The sequence below is a fragment of the Macaca mulatta genome, chromosome 14 (genome assembly GCF_049350105.2).
Source record: "Macaca mulatta isolate MMU2019108-1 chromosome 14, T2T-MMU8v2.0, whole genome shotgun sequence".
NCBI lineage: Eukaryota > Metazoa > Chordata > Mammalia > Primates > Cercopithecidae > Macaca > Macaca mulatta.
The window spans coordinates 113,085,755-113,103,536 of NC_133419.1; the positions used below are offsets into that span (position 1 = coordinate 113,085,755).

Here is a 17,782-nt window from a genome sequence, read left to right on the forward strand (position 1 = left end):
GCTGTTGGAAGGGACCCTTGGGCTCTGTAGGACCAGGGACCATACAGTCAGCTCTCTGACATTTCAGAGCTTTGAGATGTGACCTATGCTTCATGCAGAAGTGATAGAATAGGCCCTCAGGCTCTTGTCTAATCCCCAGCACCGTTGCTTAAAAAATATCCTGTCTTATGTGAAACCACCAGCCCCTTCATCTTCCTTAGCTGGTAAATTCCATCTCCATATTTCCCTCCAGGCAGTAGCAGGGAATGGAAACCTTTGGTTATTTGTAAGGAAGTCCTCCCTAAATCTAGGAATAGCATGCTATGACCTAGAAGCACAACAAGCAGGATAACTGTTGATGCGGCGGGTACATCACTCATTTACTCACTCATTCACTTATGCATTACCGATTTCAGGTACTGTGTGTGTGTATCAGAGGAAGAATGAGCTGCTATGTACAATGATTAAGGCAAACTTGAAGTCAGACAGAACTGGGGTCAAACAGTCTTGGGATCAGACAGCGTCTGCAGCACATACCTAGGTGGCCTTAGGGAAGTTTTCTTTTTAACGCCTTGCTAGTAAAATGAGGATAATAACAGTCCCTACTACCAGAGGTGATTATAGAGAAATAAATGAGATAATGCACATAAAGAATTGATAACAGGGCTTGGCATATGATAGATTCTCAAAAATGTTAGTTATTATTCGACATGAATTCTGCCCTCACAAACTGTAAAATATAGATGAGGATGCAAAAATAGTGTATAAATGATGATGGCATAAGGTAGAAAAGACAACTACTGTTGAAAAAGGGCCAGACCAGGCTTGGTGGCTTATGTCTGTAATTCCAGCACTTTGGGAGACCAAGGCAGGAGGATTGCTTGAGCTCAAGGAGTTTGAGACCAGCTTGGGCAACATAGGGAGAACCCATCTCTAATAAAAAAAAAATTAGCTGGGTTTGGTGGTGTGTGCCTGTTATTCTAGCTACTCAGGAGGCTCAGGTGGGAGGACTGCTTGGGCCCAGGGAGATGAGCTATGATCATACCACTGTATTCCTCTAAAAAAGAAGAAGGAGAAGGAGAAGGAGAAAGAAACAAAGAGAAAAAAAGGAACAGATAGGGTGTTGAGCTAAGTGTTTTATTTTTTATTACTTGAATATTTTGGAATAAATAAAACATACACATGGTACAAATTCAAAAGGCACAAAAGAGATACAATAAAAGAGTAAGTCTCCAACTCATAGCTCTCCCCAGCCAGACAGATCCCCTCCTTGAATGTAGCCTCTGTTAATAGTCTCTTGTTTGTCCTTCCAGAGAGCTTTTGCACAATGAATATGTATGTATGTGTATGTGAGTTCTTTCTTTTCACACAAATTTCAGCACACCGCCACTGTCCTGGGCACTTTTCTTTCAACACTTAGCAATGTCTATTGAAGACCATTCCATGTATGGGCTCATATAGATCTGCCTCATGCCATTCTATTGGACGGAGGACATTGCTGAGTTAACCACTTCCACACTGGCAGACTTTTAGGTTGCTTCCAGTATTTTGCCATCACAAGATATACTGCAATTAATATTCTTTCCTGTTGAAGAGTTTCTCAAGCTTCCATAACTAGATGTGGAATCGCTGGGTCAAGGAGTATATGCATTTGTAAGTTTTCTAGTAGTTTCTAATATGTGTTTCCAAGAGCTCACACCGCCTTCACTCCTACCAGCAGTGGGATGAGAATGTCTGCTGCTCACACCCTTGTCGACAAAATGTGCTACCAAACTTCCAACCTTTTTGTTTTTAGGGGTCATTCATATTCTTTTTTAAAATTTTTTTGGTACAAAGTCTTGATCTGTACCCTAGGCTGGAGTGCAGTGGTGTTATCTCGGTTTACCACAACCTCCGCCTCCCAGGTTCAGGTGATTCTCCTGCTTCAGCCTCCAGAGTAGTTGGGATTACAGGTGCGCACCACTGCACACAGCTAATTTTTTGTATATTTAGTAGAGATGGGGTTTCACCATGTTGGCCAGGCTGGTCTTGAACTCCCAACCTCAGGTAATCTGCCCGCCTCAGCCTTCCAAAGTGCTAGGATTACAGGTGTGAGCCACGGTGCCTGGCTGCCATTCATATTCTTTTAAATGAAGTCTCTTCACTTTCTGTAGAGGAGTCTCTATCACTTTCCCTCACTGATTGGAAGGAGTTCTTTATATATTGGGGAAAGTAGCCATTGCCAATGGCACGTCATTTGCACCACCTCTAGAGCTGCCTTTAGTTCCAGTCAAGAGGAGTCCTTGTCTTGGCCCCACTCTGGCCTCCCACGGGCTTAGAGTTCTCTGTAGGGTGTGGAACCAGTGGAAGTGCTCCCTCTTCTCAGTTACTCTAAGGATACACAAGACCCTGGGATTTCCAGCTCAAAGAGCCCCAAGTCCATTAACTTTCCCAGGTCCATTCTCTGGAGAATGGATTATGCTGCTAGTGCACACACTCCTGGAACTGTTGGTTGTGTATGTGTGCATGTGTGTGTGTGCGTGTATAGAGCATGGACATGCACACTGCATTGCTCACAAGCAGGTGTGCAAGGCCCCTTGAGATGGAGATAATGAGACGGAGACAGGAGTGGGAGAAAAGGGTAGAAGCTGGGGCAGGCTCTTCCAACTATAATACCGTGGTGTGGAACCCTAAGGAGTCAAGAATTCTAAAGTCCATCCTGGCCTTCCAGGTCATTTTGAAGGCCTATTTTGTCAAGGAAGAAGAACAAAAACATCTTTTACTTAATGGTTTATTAACTTGATTTCTAACTTCTAAATGTGACCTGTAACACATGGGTCTCCATTTGTAATCTTGCCCTGGGTCTTGCCAATGTTAGGGCAGGCCTGACCACTTCTCCTAGAGTCAGCAGAAACTATAGGGCATCCTGGCATTTATTTATTTATTTATTTAGATGAAATCTCACTCTGTTGCCCAGGCTGGAGTGCAGTGGTGCGATCTTGACTCATTGCAACCTCCGTTTCCCAGGTTCAAGCAATTCTCCTGCCTCAACCTCTCAAGTAGCTGGGATTACAGGTATGCCCCACCACATTCAGCTAATTTTTTTTTTTGAGATGGAGTCTCATTCTGTCACCTAGGCTGGAGTGCAGTGGCATGATCTCGGCTCACTGCAACCTTCTCTTCCCAGGTTCAAGCAATTCTCCTGCTTCAGCCTCCCGAGTAGCTGGGACTACAGGCACACAATGCCAAACCCGGCTAATTTTTCTGTATTTTAGCAGAGATGGGGTTTCACCATGTTGTCCTATTTTTAGTAGAGACAGAGTTTCACTATGTCTGGTCTCTAACTCCTGACCTCAAGTGATCCCCCTACCTTGGCCTCCAGTGCTGGGATTACAAGCGTGAGCCAGCCCCCTTGGCTAATCCTGACATTTATCTGCAGGTTATTTTGGCGTGAAATCGCAAGCCTTCAATGCATCATGTATTTCAGAGCTTGAAGGAAGTGCAAGAAAGTCATTTTCACTTTGGTCAGTTGACATTTTATCCCTATTTTATAGATGGGACGACCTAGGCCCAAGGAAGTATATTGACTCACCCAAAGGTCAGCCTGATTCTTCCCTTTTTCAGTTCCTATGATACATTTGCTAAGGGTTCCTGTGAAAACTGCTTAAATATCCAGCATTTTGTTTCACAGTCAAATCAGGTAGTGATCAAGTCTCAAGCAAGAGAGAATAAATATGGCTTCAAATGCAGGATCACACTGGATTTCACAGCCGACTGGAACTGTCTGTCTTCAGACGCAGCCTCCGTATGACTACATTTCATAACAGAAGATCCTTCTTTTTGATTTTCTCTTGTGTGATCATCTGGAAGCACATGCACCAGAGAGTTGGAACAGCGCCATTAAAAATATTTATGTTGGTGTGGAGTTGTTTGCATCTTAGCCTGTGTGCTACACTAATAGCACAGTGGCAAACATGACATTTTCCCAAAGTAATTATAGAAACCACCAGACATTTACAGGGAGTTGGCTGTTCATTGACATGGGAAGCACAGCCTCACAGAATGGGAGTTCTGGAATCATGGTAGCATGGCTTTTTAACCCAATTTGTGCTTCTTCCTGGCAATGACCAGAGGCCCTGCAGAGAGCCAGGCACTGACTTCAGGCCTGGAAAACAGCCCCAGGTGAAAGGTACTCACAATCTCAGCAGGTGAACTGAGAACACTGTGCTTCTCCTGCCACTATCCCCTCCCTCCCCTGTGCTAAATGGAGTCTCCAGACCTGTGTGCGTGTTGGGGGGTACGGCAGGGGACGTTCACAGATAGGACCCGCCTCTTCAGGGAGATTTATCACCTGTCACAGCCCTAGACCAGGCCTGCTGCAGCCTCTGAAGGTCCCCACTGCCCAGAGAGGCCAAGGGGGCAACGTCCATGGGGGATGCTGGAGGCAGAGTGGGGGTGGGGGCAGACAGGTTTAGGCCCAGAGACCCAGACATCTTGGTCCCTCCATGCCAGTCACTGTTTATGTTCTCCACTGTCATTTAGGGTGGAAACGGTCTCTGCTAAGGTACTTCCCAGGAGGATGCTAAAGTTAGATTTCCCTCAGATGCACTTCTAGTCCTTCTTGTTCCTAAGAGGAGAAACTGGGTCACACTGGAATCCAGTTAATTTTCAGCATGGTGTGGCAGAAACATTCAGAGTCCAGAGCCAAACACCAAACAGACTCAGGACTGAGCCTGCCTCTCCCTCACCAGCCAATCAATTTCTCTGAGCCTCAGTTTCTTCCTCTGTTAACAGGGAATGATAATGTCTATCATTTAAAAGGAGGTGATACAGGATGTGCTGACCGCAGTTTGCATTGCTCAGTAGCTACTGTTTTTAGAACTCGATAGCGCTAAAATATTTTTAACTTTACAAAGCACCATCCGTCGGCTTCTCATGAAGCCTCAGAGCTATGCTGGAAGGGAAGAAGGGTGGGTATGGTCCCCCTGTGGCCGATGAGGAGGATAAGGCTCAGAGAGGTCTTTACAATTTAATGTGGCAAATATTCTTGATCATCTGTTGGGTTCAGAGCACCAGACCTTCCACACGCAATTCCTGGCCTTGAGAAGTTTATAAGCTAATGAGCGAGGATGACACGTGCAGTCAAATACATGCTCACCGAGGGGAGGAACTTTGGCCTTGCTCACTGCAGGATCCTGAGTGGTCCATAAAGGTTTGTTGAGTGAAGGTGTGGCATGATTCTAACGTGAGGCACAAGGAAGGGTCGTAGCAGATTTACACACTCAGAAGAGGGAAGTGGAATTCCAAGTAGGAAACACGGAAGCGCTTCCAGGAAGCAGTCACATTTGGTCTGGGCTTTGAAGTGCTGGCTGAATCCTGACAGGCTGAGATGGGAAGGAAGGATATCTCTAGAAGCAGGAACAACAGGGGTGAAAGCGCTGACCTGCCAATGTAGGCTCCATTAAGGAAGCATGAGCAGTGTGTCTTGGCTGGAGTTTGGGGTGTGTGATGCCCAAGTTGGGGCCAGTAGTTTGGGAGACCTTATGCCCAGGTTGCCCAGAAAAAGTCCCACTTTATGACTTTTGTGGATCAATGAACAACTGTTAATGATTCCTGGTGTCCCTTTTTACTTTCAAAATTGTTCCAGTTTGAAAGATACATCATGTGCTCACTCTGTCTATAGTGAGAGGCCAGGTTAGGAGGAAGACTTAGGAAGGGATTAAGGGAAGGAGCCCAAAGAGTCTGGACTTAAACGTTTGGCTGGGGTCCCACACTCCCGTGTCTACAGCAGCCATGATGTGGGTGAACAGGTGAAGCTGGTGGGGTGGGCAGCTGCTGCGACCCAGATCCGGCTGATGACTCCAGGTAGACATACGGACCCTTGCTAGCTTTCCTGGTGCTCGAGACAAGCCAGAAACCTGAAGTTTTATATGCATTTTCTGATTTTAAAATTATTCAAAAATTTAAAAAACACTACGCAGGTCAAACAAAACCAATCTGCACACTGCGTCTGACCTGAGCCCATGGGTCTGTCCCTCTGCTGGGCAGGGTGGAGCTGGGGGAGATTTCTGAGGAGGGGAATGGCCTGGAGAGAGCTAAATATCCCCGTCTCCCAGGTATCAAAGTGGCGTCAGGAGGCATGAGGTTAGAGGGAAGAGTGCCAGTAGGTGCTGTTTGCCACAGTCCAGCTGGGTCATAAGGCACATCTGAACAAGGGTGGGGCAGTGAGGATGCAGATGGACAAAAGATGCCAGGCACCTGGCAGAGGCCTGTGGGGCAAGAAGCTGGCCCCTGCCTGGGCCTGGAAGGTGTCGGAGGAAGGGTGCAGTGAAAATGAGGTGGGAGACCTCCAGTAGGTTTGTGGCTTTCATGCTGAAAGTCACAGTCTCCACAACAGGCCAGAGCGTCCTTGGGCCCCAGCCCTGTGAGGCTTTGATTCTTCCTAGGGAGGTCCTGCCTGGAATACAGCAGCATCTCTGGTGAGAGAGGAGAGCCTGGGAGCTCTGGTGGTGCTAGCACCGGAGGCTAGCTCTCTGGGCAGGGAAGCCAGCTCCCTCTGAGTTGAGCCGGTCACTGAGCTGGCTCAAAGGGTGGAATGACATGGTTTCAGTCCCAGGGAGGTGCACTGCCTTCCCAGGCAGCCTCTGGTGATGCGTGAGGAGCCCATTATAAGCTTGATTAACTTATCTGGGGGACATATGCCATCTCTGAGCCTTTACCAGCAGCATTTATGGTTCAGAAGATACTTATTTTTTCTTTTTTAGAGAGCAGGTATTTCAGATAGCTACAAACACAGCCATCTCCTCACTGGGCCGCTTCCTGCCACCACAGCATCACTCGGTGATTCTGAGTCAATGGATGATCCGGGATGTTGAAGTTAGAGGTGGACTTCTTATCCTGGGGCATTGAGCAAGGGATGGGTCAGCAAAGCCAAAGCCAAGCCTGGAAGGAAGTGGTCACAGGGGATCCTTTTTCTACTGCCTGGCCCCATGTTCACCCTCTCATCGCACCTGCCTCATGCCTCGCTCTTATCCATCAACTCATCTACCTGCCTCCCTCACCAGGCCATGAGCTCCTTCTGGGGAAGGAGCGCATCTGCCTCCATTCTTTATCTCAGAGCCAGCACAGTGACTACATCAGGGAAGGAGCACAACAAATGCGTGAATTAGCAGCAGCAGCGGCAGCAGCAGACACTGATTTTTATCAAATGCTGGTTACCTGTCTAAGCCCTTTACAAATCCTTTACTAAGTCTCATTTTACAACTATTCTGTAATGTAGATACTATGTTGTGGAGGCTTAGCAAGGTTAGGCATTTTGCCCATGGTGACACAGCTAATGGAAAGAACCATGTGGACTGAGCTTTTATCCAAGAAAGCCCACCGCCACCGAGGAGGCGTAAATAAATTGTGAGACTCAGAGTAAAAATACCTTTGTGACATCACTTCCTGAGTCCTTCTTGCTTAATGCAGTGGTTACAGCTCTAAAGTGCTTAGAGTAGTGCCTGGCCTACAGTAGCCACTAAGTAGCAGAGGTTAGCTTTAGGCAACCTGGAGGTCCTGGAAAGAGGAGAGAGGAGAGACTGGGGACAGGAAAGGAAGGGGGAAAGCAGAAGGAGACAGAGGCAAATGTGTCAGTGTGGATATCCAGCCCTATTTCTAGAAGCTGGGCTCTGGGGTGCCCCACTCAAGCATGAGGCCTGGTCTGCAGCTTCCAGCTCTAGGCCTGGTCTCCAGCTTCCAGCTCTGGGAGGGACGTGGGGCTGAAAGGGGATGGCAGAGCATCCATCTCTGGAATCAATTGGTTCATGAAGCCACTGTGTTTGGAGGAGGCAGAGCCCCATCTGTCCAGCTGGCTAAAGCCAGCTCTCTGAGGAGCGTGTGCACTTCCCTGCAGGAGTGGGTACGTGTTTTAGGTTTCAGAGAATGACCCCCACGCTGGCCCTACACCAACATCAGCCATCTCCATCGAGCCCTGCCAGTGGCTATGAAGGGATCTGCATAAGTGAAAAGTCCATTCCTGTTTCAAGGTGCTGAAAATATAGGTAGGAGGAAAAGATATGTGGATAGAAATTTGATAATAAGGATTTAAAAGCTCAAACTGAAATCTCCAGGTGACGATGAAGAGGACATCAGGACGTTGCAAGCTTCACTGCCCTGCGAGTGCTTCAGGCCAGGGTTGCTGTAGGAGTTCAGCATGGAGGGACCGTTGTACCTGGAGTTAGATGGGTGGAGTTAGGATCGCATTTCTTGCCTCGCTTGCTGGGTGAACTTGGACACGATTACTTAACCACTCTGAGCTTCAGTTTCCTAACCTGTAAAGGGGACGTAGAATACAGGATGGGGCTTGAGCTGCATCTTTCACTATGAGGAGAGTTTGGTGTGTTTGTCCTCACAAGGTAGATTACAGGGTGGGCCATCACAGTAGAGAAAATGCTTGCAGGAGGGAATGTTTGTGGTGTTTTGGTCAAAAGTGCCTGTAAACCTCTGATTCGGATGGGGGTAAGAAACATAAAGTTGAATGGAAAGTTGATTTGGATGTTGACATTATGGGGGTCCTTGAATTCCAGGATCCTAGTAATAGCTATGATCACTTAGCTAGTAGCATGGGCTGAATTGTGACCCCCTAGCCACCCTTGGCCAAATTGATATTTGAGCTGTAGCCCCCAGTACCTCAGAACATTACTATATTTGGAGGCAGGGTCTTTATACAGGCAAGTAAGGTAAACTGAAGTCATTAGGGTGAACCCTGATCCAGTATGACTTGCATCCCTTCAAAACGGGACTAGGGCACAGGTGTGTACAGAGGGAAAACCACGTGAAGACGTGGGAAGAAGATGGCCATTTACAAGCTGAGGAGACAGGTCTGGAACAGATCTTTCCTTTATGGCCCTCAGAAGAAACCAATCAGTTGACACCTTGATCTTGGACTTCCCAGACTCCAGAACTGTGAGACATTTCTGTTTGAGCCACCCAGTCTGCAATATCTTGTTATGGCAGCCCTAGCAAACTCACAGAGCTAGTGTAAGCACTGTACATGTATAATTTCATCAATTGCAGTGGGAGCATTCTTTTCTTTTTTTTTCTTTTCTTTTATTTTTTATTATACTTTAAATTCTGGGATACATGTGCAGAATGTGCCGGTTTGTTACATAGGTATACACGTGCCATGGTGGTTTGCTGCACCCATCAACCCATCATCTAGTAAATCTAGGGCAGACGTCTTGACTCCTTTTTCCCCTGTCAAATAAGGAAAGTTCTCTTATAACTTTTAATCACAATCCATCATCCAACCAGGACCTCCAGGTTGCCTAAAGCTATTCATTATCATTAATGATAATGAAATACCCATCATCATTAGGTATTTCTCCTAATGCTATCCCTCCTGACAGGCTCTGGTGTGTGATGTTCCCCTTCCTGTGTCCATGTGTTCTCATTGTTCAGCTCCCACTTATGAGTGAGAACACACAGTGTTTGGTTTTCCATTCCTGTGTTAGTTTGCTTAGAATGATGGTTTCCAGCTTCGTCTATGTCCCTGCAAAGGACATGAACTTATCCTTTTTTATGGCTGCATAGTATTCCATGGTACATATGTACCACGTTTTCTTTATCCAGTCTATCATTGATGTGCATTTGGGTTGGTTTCAAGTCTTTGCTATTGTGAACAGTGCTGTAATAAACATACGTGTGCATGTGTCTTTATAGTAGAATGATTTATAATCCTTTGGGTATATACCCAGTAATGGGATTGCTGAGTCAAATGCTATTTCTAGTTCTAGATCCTTGAGGAATTGCCACACTGTCTTCCACAATGGTTGAACTAATTTACACTCCCAAAAGTGTAAAAGCATTCCTATTTCTCCATATCCTCTCCAGCATCTGTTGTTTCCTGACTTTTTAATGATTGCCGTTCTAACTGGCATGAGATGATATCTCATAGTGGTTTTGATTTGCATTTCTCTAATGACCAGTGATGATGAGCTTTTTTTCATATGTTTGTTGGCTGCATAAATGTCTTCTTTTGAGAAGTGTCTGTTCATATCCTTTGCCCACTTTTTGATGGGGTTGTTTGTTTTTTTCTTATAAATTTGTTTAAGTTCCTTGTAAATTCTGGATATTAAACCTTTGTCAGATAGGTAGATTGCAAAAATTTTCTCCCATTCTGTACGTTGCCTGTTCTCTCTGATGATAGTTTCTTTTGCTGTGCAGAAGCTCTTTAGTTTAATTAGATCCCATTTGTCAATTTTGGCTTTTGTTGCCATTGCTTTTGGTGTTTTAGTCATGAAGTCTTTGCCCATGCCTATGGCCTGAATGGTATCGCCTAGGTTTTCTTCTAGGGTTTTTATGGTTCTAGGGCTTACATTTAAGTCTTTAATCCATCTTGAGTTAATTTTTGTATAAGGCGTAATGGTACGAGTCCAGTTTCAGTTTTCTGCATGTGGCTAGCCAGTTTTCCCAGCCCCATTTATCAAATAGGGAATTCTTTCCCCATTGCTTGTTTTTATCAGGTTTGTCAAAGAAAAAAATATGAAATGCTTCACGAATTTGCGTGTCATCCTTGCGCAGGGGCCATGCTAATCTTCTCTGTATCATTCCAATTTTAGCATATATGCTGCTGAAGCGAGCACGGGAGCATTATTTTCAGTGTAGAGTGGTTACAGTTTTGAACTGACTTCTTGGTTTGGTTCCTGGCTTCACCATGTATAGCTTGGACATCAAATGCAGATGATGACGGCAGTGGAGGTGGGGTTGGGAGTGGCGTGTGGTTGGTAGGGAGAGTTACTTAGAACTGAGGCAGGAGGCCGGGCGCAGTGGCTCACGCCTATAATCCCAGCACTTTGGGAGGCCGAGGCGGGTGGATCACCTGAGGTCAGGAGTTCGAGACCAGCCTGACCAACATGGAGAAACCCCATCTCTACTAAAAATACAAAATTAGCTGGGCCTGGTGGCACATGCCTATAATCCCGGCTACTAGGGAGGCTGAGGCAGGAGAATTGCTTGAACCTGGGAGGCGGAGGTTGCGGTGAGCCGAGATCGTGCCATTGCACTCCAACCTGGGCAACAAGAGTGAAATTCCGCCTCAAAAAAAAAAAAAAAAAAAAAAAAAAAAGAACTGAGGCAGGATTAAGCCATACACTGTCTAAATTGCATGCCCTGGACTTGGTCTCTGAATGACATCCATGAGCGCTGTCATCCCTGGAAAACTTCTTTACTGGTTTTACCTGGATCCTGACCCAGATCTCTCTATAATTTGCCACTGAAGTGGTTTTTTTTTTTTTTTTCTTTTTCTTTTTTCTCAGTAGCACCTGCCTGTGATGGCTGTGCATTGGTAAGTCCTAAACGTAGCCTGCATGCTCTGCTCTGCCGTCCTCAGCCCTCTGTCCCCTTCCCCAGCTGCCATGACCAACTTCCCTGTGCATAACAAGGTGTTAGTCATCAACTGGGTGCTGGGGTGAGGGAGGAAGAGTCAAATGGGATTGAACAGTGTTGAGTTGACGTGAGCAAAAAAGACACCACTAATGGAGGAAAAATGATATGTAAGATGATATTACACATGGCTTTTTAAAGCATAGGGGACTGGTGGTCAGTAAAGAACTGAATGCAGTCAGAATAAGAAGATCAAGTAACTTCACTGACTTTTAAAAAATACATACATTTTTAATAGTTTTCTTCATTTAAAAGTAACATTTATTTTAAGCAATTTAGAAAATTTCTCTCAGAGAAGTGAAAAGAGAGAGAAAAAGTTTACACATATTCTGATCACAGAATAACTGGCGCACTGCGCAAGTGGAAATCCCCAAAGTGTAAACAAACAACCTCCGAACTATTTTTCAAACTGTTGTTCAAGTTGACTCAAACCTGCTCTCTGCCTGGTACTGTTTTGTTCCTTTGGTAAATCTAGGGCAGATGTCTTGACTCCCTTTTTCCCTGTCAAATGAGGAAAGTTCTCTTATAACTTTTAATCACAAAACAAACTCTGTCAGTGATTTAATTAATTAATTAATTTGTTTATTGAGATGGAGTCTCACTCACTCTGTCATGCAGGCTGGAGTGCAGTGGTGAGATCATGGCTCACTTCAACCTCCACCTCCCTGTTCAAGTGATTCTCCTGCCTCAGCCTCCTAAGTAGCTGGGACTACAGGTGCCTGCCACCACACCTGGCTAGTTTTTGTATTTTTAGTAGAGATGGGTTTTCACCATGTAGGCCAGGTTGGTGTCAAACTCCTGATCTCAAGTGATCTGCCTGCCTTGGCCTCCCAAAATGCCGGGATTATAGGTGTGAGCCACCGCACCTGGCCTCTGTCAGTGATTAAAATGTCCATTCTGTGTAGAAGCAAAATTCAAGATTTAAAATTTCTCTGTAATAAAGACTGACAACTGTCCACTAAAATCCATTTTCCCTTATAATAAAAGTTCTAATCTCATGGCTGGCCAGCAGACTCCATTTCCCAGTCTCCCTTGCAGTTAGAAGTGGCCATGTGAGGTCTAACCAGTGGAATGTGAACAGAGGGATAGGTTTCATTTCCAGGCCTATCCCTGAAACACTTCCCATGTGTGCTTGTTCATATTATCTCCTCTTTCTGGTTGGCTGAGATGGGAGTGATCCACATCTCTCTATAATTTGCCACTGAAGTGTTTTTGTTTCTCAGTAGCACCTGCCTGTGATGGCTGTGTGTTAAGTCCTCAACGTAGCCTGCGTGTGGGAGCTGTCTCTTAAAGATCATCAGCCTGGTACCCTAACTCTGTGGATGAAGCATAGCCCACTGCCTTCCCTACTACCCTAAACTGGCACCTTCCTGTACTGTTACATGAGCAAGAAACAGACTTGTACTGTGTTGAGTCACTGCATGTTTGGGACTGTTTGTTACTGCAGCTTCTCACACTCTAACTGATGCGTTCTCCATCTGTGGTCTGTGTCAGGTTAAAAGCCTGCATTGGGAAAAGGAGGCATAATGAGCTCTCTACTATCCTCCTTGGTACGTCCTCATCCCATCCTTAATCCTATTGACTTACTAACTGCAGTTTCTGAACTCTGTAGGGTTGGTTGGAGCATAGAAGAAGCGGGAGGGGCAGGAAAGAGCTTACTTGGCTGGGACTGTCATGATCTTGCTGTTTTGGTGCCCTCATTGTTTTGGTAGGCATTCAAAGTTGACCCTTTTTCTTGTGGGTTGCTTTTGTGGGGTGTGCTAGATATCTTTATTTGTCTCTCCAGAGCCAACCTCTCATCCTCCTTCACCCTGCTTTGTTTCCGGGGCTGGCGCATGTAGAATGTATCAAAGGGCTCCCTTACCTTTCAGTGTCTGCTTGACTTTGGTGAGTGGGAGTCCCAGGCAAGAGTCTGGAGAGAATCAGGGGAGAGATGCTGGGGTAGTTATTCCTCTGGTTCCCTCCCTGTGGGGTCGACATTGTCTGGCTGCATCTCTCCATTGAAGGTTGCAGCTCCCAGCAGGTTCTCTGCAGACACCCCCCTGAACCTGGGCTCCCAGTTCTGCCCTATTAGGATGCTAAGGCTGTTATTAGCTTCAGAACACTGCACTATTCCCCCAAGGTCTTCTGTCCCACTCACAGCTTCATACATAATCTTTTTATTAATCTCTCCCTGAACGATCTAATTTGAGTGCCATCTATTCTGCTATGCCCCTAATACAGTGGGTTTTTTGAGATGCCCTCACGTGAAGCATCCAACAGTGTGCACTTCTGGTGATGTGGGTGATGCATCTGCTATGCTGCTGCTTATAATTTGTCCCTCGGCTCCTGAGCATTCTGTGATCTGTCCTTTCCAATTGCTTCAGAGAAATGGGGGCTCAGAGATGTTCTGTGACTTGCCCAGGGCCCCAGAGTGAGTGGGTGGTTGAGCTGGTGCTCTTCTCCCTGCCTTGTGCCATCTGCATTACCAATCACTTTCCCAAAAACAGTTCTGCCAGGCGGTACTCCCACCAGCTAAAAAGTGAAATAATCCTATTTTTCAGCCTGACTCGAGTGCTACATGGATAAAAGAGTGAGTTGATGGAGCTGGCCTTGGGCAAGCTCATTCTTCCGGCATGTGGACAAATGCCTGACAAGATGATTCTATCAGGAAGTTACAGGAAGGAGATGGAACAAGGAATTTAGGCCTGGATTCTGCTGTGCTCTCGCCAAATGAGATAGCCAGGGACTCAGTGAGAGGAGGTGCCAGAAAGGCGCCCTCCGAGCAGGTAGGTGTGGCCAACTGGCCATGTTTGCAAACACTTCAACTTGAGAGGAGGCTGCATCTGCCACCACCACCTCCTCCCCAGCCCTAAAAACATTGTATACTACTTGGGCATCTCTTGGCAAAGGCAGCATTGACTCACAGCAGAGGCAATGTGGGATGTGGCCATTGCTCTCTTGCCTGACGCCCCCCAGAAAGCAAAGCTCTTGCCAGCCCCTCAGCCTGGGTTTTCCCCAAAGCAAATCCAAGTGGATCCAACTGAGGCAATTGCAGCCATCAGGAGTTGCTCCCCCGGGGGGCCTTCTTTGACCCCACCCATGGGCTGGGTACTGCTCCTAGATGATTTCATGAGGCCCTGTTCTTATAACCTCTCTTATTTCTTTTATTTATTTACTTATTTTGTGAGATAGGATCTTACTATGTTGCCTAGGCTGGAGTGCAGTGGTAAAATCACAGCTCACTGCAGCCTCAACCTCCCAGGGTTCAGGTGATCCTCCAGCCACAGCCTTCCGAGTAGGTGGCACTACAGACATGCACCACCTTGCCCAGCTAATTTTTTTGTGCTTTTTGTGGAGCTGGGGTTTTGCCATGTTGGCCAGGCTGGTCTCAAACTCCTGGGCTCAAGTGATCCGCTCACCTTGGCCCCACAAAGTGTTGGGATTACTGGTGTGAGCCACTGAGCCCGGCCATCCTTTATTATTTCAACAAATGTTTATTGAACACCAACTACTGTTGACCTTTCATATCTGTGGATTCTGCATTTGCAGATTCAACCAACCTTGGATTTAAAATATTTGGAAAAAATACAAATAAAAAATATAGTATAACAACTATTTACATAGCATTTACATGGTATTAAGCATAATAAATAATCTAAAGATGATTTAAAGTGTAAGGGAGGATGTGCATAGGTTATATGCAAATATTACATCATTTTTTGTGAGGGACTTGTGCATCCTTGGATTTTGGCATCTGTAGGGGATCCTGGAACCCATCCCTCTGGATACTGAACGGTGACTGTATGTGCCTAGGCCTATGTTAGAGCCTCGTTCTAAAATTTAGATTCTCTTGTAAGTAACCCTTGTTACCACTGTTTTGTAATTATTTCTTTACCCCAGAAGACACCAGGTAAATCACTGACTTTAAAAATTTAAATATTCTTATTTTTAGCTTGGCTAGAATGCTGTGTGAATTTTGGGAGGCTATGTCTTTTTGTTATTTTAAAAATATTTTATTAAAAAATCTTGGTAGCCTAGTGCCTTGTGCGTTACCTATAAACAGAAGATACTCCATCCATGTTTACTAAGTTAATGAATGGATGTGGCATTTGGTATCCGCTAATGAATAAGCTGGGACTTGGAGATTCCTTGGCAGTTTTTTTTTTTTTTTTTTTTTCTTTCTGTCAGGGGAGGAAAGCAAGTCTGTCAAGTGCTGCTCAGCGAGATATCTGGAGTGTCCAAACCTCTCTCCTTTGCGCTTCTTGCAGCTCCTGTACCTCTTTCCCTGGGGCGGCCAGTACGAATGCATGAGGCACGTGTGGGGACTCTGCTTCTGAGTTCGGATACTGGGGGCCATCACCATTATCTCTGAATGTTCCAGATGAGAACACTGAGATCCAGAGCTGCTGCCCCTCAAGGCCTCTAGGCAGAGAGGTGGAGTGGAGGCTAAGTCCATTACCCTTCAGCCACCCAGCACTGCTATGCCAATGCGTTTACCATTTCAGTGCCTCCTCACTGGTCTAAGTGACAGATGCTGACATTCACACATTCTCAGCCAGGGTGGGTGGCACCGTGCCATGGATGGCACCAAATTGGGTGTTGAGGAAGTACTGCTGTGTCCCTTCCCCCCGGCCCTCCCAGCTCATTGGCCCCAGTTGTGCATGTAGCAGGGCCTCAGTAAATAGGTATGGGAATGAGCAGAGTAATCTGCCCCAGGAATCTTAGAAAAACACGAAAACAACCTTACCAACAGTACTTGGTCTAACACATCATAGCCCTCTAAGTGGTTTCACTGTGTTATCTTGTTTCATGTACCTGCTGTCGTTGGAAATTGTTTCAGGGTAGAAGCATATAATTAAAATATCAATTAAGCCACGTTCTGAAATACATCAGGCTATGTGTGAGCATGAATTAGGAAAAAGTCAAATGACAATTCATCAATCTAGGACTCATTCCCCAGGTACAATCCACAACCCACCTCCCCTGCATCCCAGTTTTGCTCCAGGTATGTTACAGTCCTCACTGCACTGTGCCTTACTAATTGTTCGTCATGTTGCTCTCTTGTCTCCTCCCTCGGGAATTCTTCCTCTTTTTTCTGTATGTAAAAGAAAATCTTCCTTAATCTTCAAAGCTCTGGTCCTGGAGCTCCAATTTTGTTTGTGTTTTTGTAACACCTTTCCCCCCCATCCATTCTTGCAGACTTTGCTATTGTGCTTGGATGCTGCCGCAGGCCTGCACTGTATCACTCCTTACATTGTATTGTAATGATTCCCTTCCCTTCCCTTCCTTTCCCCTCCCCTCCCCTCCCCTCCCCTCCCCTCCCCTCCCCCTCCCCCTCCCCTCCCCTCCCTTCCCTTTTCATTTTTGAGACAGAGTCTCACTCTGTTGCCCAAGCTAGAGTGTAGTGGTGCAATCTTGGCACACTGCAACCTCCGCCTCCTGGGTTCCAGTGATTCTCCTTCCGCAGCCTGCCAAGTAGCTGGGATTACAGGCATCTACCACTATGCCCGGCTAATTTTTTATTTTTAGTGGAGATGGGGTTTTGCCCTGTTGGCCAGGTTGGTCTCAAACTCCTGACCTCAAGTGGTCCGCCCACCTTGGCCTCCCAAAGTACTGGAATTACAGGCCTGAGCCACTATGCTCTGCCTGTAATGACTAATTTTGTTCTATCACATCAGACTGATCACCTTGAGGGTAGGGCTATTTTATTACCTCTAGTGCCTGGGACCCTGTAGGCATTGAATGCATATCTGTTAGATGAAAAAAGAGATGTTCCTGGGGCACTTGGTGGCCTGGTCAAGTCCTTGGCTGATTGGCATTTGTTAAGCTTGCTGTTCCCCTCATCCCTCAGCCCAGTGCCCAACAGAGCAGGCTTCCTGGTGGTAAGGCCAGCACTGGGAGTATAGCCCTGTTTCTGCACAAAGCTGCTTGCCAGGTAAAGAATAAATCTCAAATGTTACAACCCGTGTGCTTTATTTTTTAATCATTAAAAAAGCCCCAAGACTATAAAACAGAAAACCCCCACAAACCCCACAAAAATCCATTCTCTTGGCAAACAATATCCCCAGCAAGGATTATGGGACATTTGGCTTCTCTGAATGCACCTGGCAGTGTATTCTATATTGCATTCTCCAAAAAACAATTACCTCTGCAGACAGTAGATAAGACACATGAGTGTGTGTGTGTGTGGGAGTGTGTGTGTGTGTGTGTGTGCACACGCGCATGTGTAAGTGCACACACGTGCACACGCATGCACTGAGGACATGGTGTGGTTGAAAGGGTATGGATTTCAAAAGGCAGGCAGACCGAGGTTCAAGTCCAGCTGGACTGTCACCAACAGTATGACCTAGGGCATCTGTAAAATGGGACTAACAAGACCTATATTGGGAGGTTGTGTGAGGATCCAAAGGGAGCCACA

At 46.1% G+C, this 17,782-nt stretch overlaps 1 protein-coding gene and 1 non-coding gene across 2 annotated transcripts in view; one reads left to right on the top strand and one right to left on the bottom strand.

Annotated features, from left to right (window-relative positions):
• Positions 1-14,156, top strand: part of LOC693603 (uncharacterized) — a 63,770-nt gene extending 49,614 nt beyond the window's left edge. Inside the window, exon 4 of the mRNA XM_077964286.1 lies at positions 13,926-14,156. The gene's annotated coding sequence lies outside the window, so the exon portion shown is untranslated. The remainder of the gene's footprint in view (positions 1-13,925) is intronic.
• Positions 10,477-10,583, bottom strand: LOC114672599 (U6 spliceosomal RNA). The gene has a single exon (XR_003722986.1). It is a non-coding gene; the product is annotated as a U6 spliceosomal RNA (small nuclear RNA).
• Positions 14,157-17,782: the final 3,626 nt, after the last annotated feature.